Here is a 4,735-nt window from a genome sequence, read left to right as displayed (position 1 = left end):
CAACGCTCGTTTTCCTTTAGGCAACTCCACTAGATCATAAGTGTAATTCTCATGCAAGGATTGCATTTCTTCTTGCATAGCTTTCTCCCATTCTTCTTTATGATCGCCGGTTAGTACTTCTCGATAATTCGAGGCTCCCCGCATCAGCGATAAGTTCATACTCTTCTTCACTATATCTAGTGGATGGACGTCGTTCTCTCTTTCGCCACGACGTGGTTCAGGTTGAACTCGAGTATTTATATCATCTCGCTTCAAATTGTTCAAAGATTCTCGATCATGATTTTGTTCTCTTTCTTCTCTCCCTATATCATCGGGTACCATGGGGGATGGTGAAGAATTATCACGAACAATAATATGAGGTGAGACTTCTCGACTCCTTGAGGTCTTCTATTGTTTGATCCTCGAAAAATACAACATCTCGGCTTCTCACGACCTTTCTTTTGACTGGATCCCATAATCTATAGCCAAATTCATCTTTGGGTGAGCCAAGGTAAATACATTGCCTGGTTTTTGAATCAAGTTTGGCTCGCTCGTCCTTTGGAATGTGGACGAATGCGCGACAACCAAATACCTTCAGGTGATCACAAGATATCTTCTTTCCCGACCATACTTCATCTGGAATGCCTCTATTTAAAGAGTTTGATGGCGAGAGATTGATAATATCAATAGCAGTCTTCACAGCTTCTCCCCAATATGAGTTTGGGAGTTTTGCGTGAGATAACATACATCGAACTCTTTCACAAATAGTCCGGTTCATTCTTTCAGCTATGCCATTTAGCTGAGGTGTCTTCGGAGGAGTCTTTTCTAGTCGAATGCCAAAAGACTTGCAATAATCTTCAAATGGACCACGGTATTCACCACCATTATCAGCACGGACGCACTTTAACTTCTTACCCGTCTGACGTTCCACCATGGCATGAAATTCCTTAAAGGATTGGAGTACCTGGTCTTTGGTTTTCAACAAATATAACCAAACTTTTCTCGAATGATCATCAATAAAGGTGACAAAATAAGATGCACCTCCTTGAGATTTTTCAACATAGAGCAAACGTCGGTATGAACCAAATCTAGGATATATTTTCTTCTAGATGGCGAACTGGATCTTTTAAATGAGACTCTATCTTTGCTTGCACTCTAAGCGGTGTGTGCAAGGATCAAGAGATTTACCTTTCACCTTTGGTAGTAGGTCTTTTTGTGAGAGAATTTGTAATCCTTTCTCACTCATATGCCCTAACCTTTTATGCCATAACTCCAAGGAAGAATTATCATGAGCAATATTTGCCTCCCCCTTGAATAAGCGCCCATGGGTGAAATATAAGGTACCTTCTTTCTTTCCTCGAGCGACAATCATATTACCATTGGTGAGCTTCCACTTTCCATCACCAAAGTAATTCATATACCCAATCATCATCAAGTTTACCACCGACATCGATTAAGCCGCATATCGGGTACATGTCTCACATCCTTCAACATAAGCTTACAACCGGTACTAGTCACTAGTTGAATATCTCCTAAGCCAACAATTTTGCTTGTGACTTGATTTCCCATTTTCACCGTACCGAAATCACCTTTCTTGTAAGATGAAAATAACCATTCATGTGGGGTGATGTGAAATGATGCACCTGAATCGACAATCCATAGGCTTTCATCAGAAGCTAAATTGAGATAATTGTCTTCTCCGATTATAAATATATCGGTTTCTTCCTCAATTGCGATAAATACCGGTGCTTGGTTCTTCTTTCTTCTTTGGGTCAATTTGATCTGGCTTGACCGTACCATTTTTCTCGTCTCTCTTGATTTCGACATTCGGGTTTTCTATGACCCGGTTTACCACAATAATAACAAGTGATGCTTGCTCTAGAACGAGATTTGGATCGTCCTCTTGACTTGTCACGCCCCTTGTTTCTAGAGTTATCACGATTTTCACTTCGCCTCTGTTTTCAACAACATTAACATCCAATCATTGAAATACCACGCTCCTTTCTCCTTGCTTCTTCATTTAGAAGACTCGATGAACGACATCCATGGTGAGATTTCCTTCAGGGGATGAGTTACGAGTGTAACAACTAAAGTGTCCCAACTCTCAGGAAGAGAGCTTAAAAGCAATAGTGCTTGTAGCTCATCATCAATATTCATATCCACCTTGGTTAATCGGTTTACAAGACCCTTGAAATTGTTCAAGTGTTCAATCATGCCTTGACCATCTTTATAATCTAACTTCACCAATCGTCTTACGAGAAGAGCTTTATTTCTAGGAGTTTTCTTTTGAATCATAGATTCAAGTTTTGACCATAATTCATGGGCATTAGTGAAAGTAGCCACATGCTCAAATAAACTTCGGTCGATATATTTACGTATCATAGCGACCGCTTTCCGATTAAGGAGATCCCAATCTTTGTCTGATTTTCCTTCCGGCTTGTCTTCACTAATGATAGGCTCATACAAATCTTTACAATATAAATGATCCTCCATCATTGGCTTCCAATAGGAATAATTATCAGCCGTGAGTTTAAACATGTCACCATCATAATGAGCGACGGTAGTCTCCATAATAACACAAGAATTTATAATGAGCCCACTAACGTGGCTCTGATACCACTGTTGGGAAAAACTCGTATTTCCCTCTTTGTGTAATTACGGGAAAAATAAATAAAGTGAGTAAATTAAATTGACAAAGACACAATAGAATTTTTGATTACGCGGAAAAACCCAAATAGGTAAACAACCGCGGGACGAGTGTCCAATTCTTCCACTATAATATTTGTAGTAGGATTACAAGTCGTCACCTTAATAAGGTGGATATCTCTCACTATTAATAGTGGCTCTCTTCTCTTACAAAACTCTCACAATAATAATACTAATTATTGTGGAATAGTAATATATGTTTTGTTGTTGTGATTGATGAAATGAACTCTCTAATCTCACGTATATATAGGTGATCATGAGGAGAGAGTTACTACTTCCTTAAAAGCTTAAATGAATGTTTCACACATTCATTCGATGATGGCGTTTTGAGCATTGAAGAAAACAATGCATCTAACTCACACATTCAATAGATGAGTTTCATCTCATATGAAACATCTTAGATTTAATTGTTGTGTAAATTCCCTCAATTAAAGAGAGAATAACCCAACAAATAACTAGTGTGCTTCAAGTTGTGGTATGTTTACGAATTGAGTTAATTAATATTCCTTTGTCCCGGTCATTTGCTGAAAACTGACAAGATAGTTGAAAGTTAAAGAGAGAAAATTAGAACGGTCCAGATCATATTCTGATTTTATACACAAAAATAAAGAGATAATGCCTAGAGAATAAAAAATATTATTATATGATTCTTGGAGAGGGAATGGAGATAAAAGAAATGGAGATGATCTCCTATTGCTCTTATAGGGTAGCTGATTATATAGAAAATATTCCGTAAATTAACAGAAAAAGTAACTAAATTTTGATAAAATGACATAAAAAAAAAAAGTATAATTAAAGTATTTAACATTATAAATTAAAGGAGTAAAATAAAAAGAAAGATAACGTAAAAACAATAGCTTATTGCTCAAATGCTACCTTATGTAACCTTTTATTTCAGTTACATAAAAATAAAAGTAGCTTAAATTTTGTACAATAAGTTACTTTAATTTAATCAAATTAGCTACCTAAAACATTTTATCAAATAAAGTCTTAGAATTCACCGCGTAGAATCATTTACATAAAAATTTCTAAATGAATAATAATGAAAACTTAAGTTTGTATGGGTTGGTGCTGGATTGATAGGGATGTAGGCATCAATTGGAAAGCTTTAGATTATATAAGTAGGTGCTATTCCTTTTCAAGGAACTTTTTACAAGTTGCCTTTAATTCGTGTGACTAATTAGTGGCTTATGACATTACGGAGTAATTAGGTAGGCCATTCTTACTCCAGTCTCCGGCTAGTCTTACTTTGGACGGATATATCCGTTTATAGCTAAAAACGGGTTAAATAATTTAAAAGTAGTAACATTTTTGGTCTCTACCATCCCATTTGTTGCTTATCCTATATATTAAAAATATGGTATTATATTTAGTCCATATTTAATTATAGACGAATATGTGCCGTTTATGATGAGATTTTATGTTCTTACTCTTATTTTTTTGAGTTTTGACTTATATATACATACACATACATGTCATTAACACATAGGTTATTTTGGATTTTTGGAATAATTATATACACGTAATTATGCATGATTGGTAGCAGCGTATGATGTTACATTATCATAATAAGATATAATACACACAAAAAAAAAATATCATGGATGAATAATTTACACGGTTTGAAAATTAGGGTATGGGGTTTTAAATATAAAAAAGTCAGCACTTTGGGTTTGTTTAATTCGTCAAAGGACAAGGTGATTTCCACGAGTTATAGGTTCAAATTATATTAGGAATCATTTGACTTGAAATTATGTCTCTTTAAGTTAGAGTTTATTTTTTTTGTCAGATTGAAAAATGGTAGCTTAGAATACCCCAAAAGTTACAGAACAAGCTAGTCGACTAAGTTGCACTGAAAACCTCACTAGCAAATCTAACGCAACAGAGTCAAATTTAAAGATTACATAAACATTTATTAAAATTAAAATTACAACTAAGTAAACAGGAATATGAGGACAAGGTGATGAAGAATAGATTGACCACCAACAACCTCATCCATGTCATCAACAATACTACCAATTCCCGTAGTTATCAAACAATATGCGTGAAT

Source organism: Silene latifolia, chromosome 9, assembly GCF_048544455.1.
Source record: "Silene latifolia isolate original U9 population chromosome 9, ASM4854445v1, whole genome shotgun sequence".
NCBI classification, from domain to species: Eukaryota; Viridiplantae; Streptophyta; class Magnoliopsida; order Caryophyllales; family Caryophyllaceae; genus Silene; species Silene latifolia.
The sequence above is the reverse complement of the archived record's forward strand: the minus strand, read 5'-3'. Positions refer to the sequence as shown.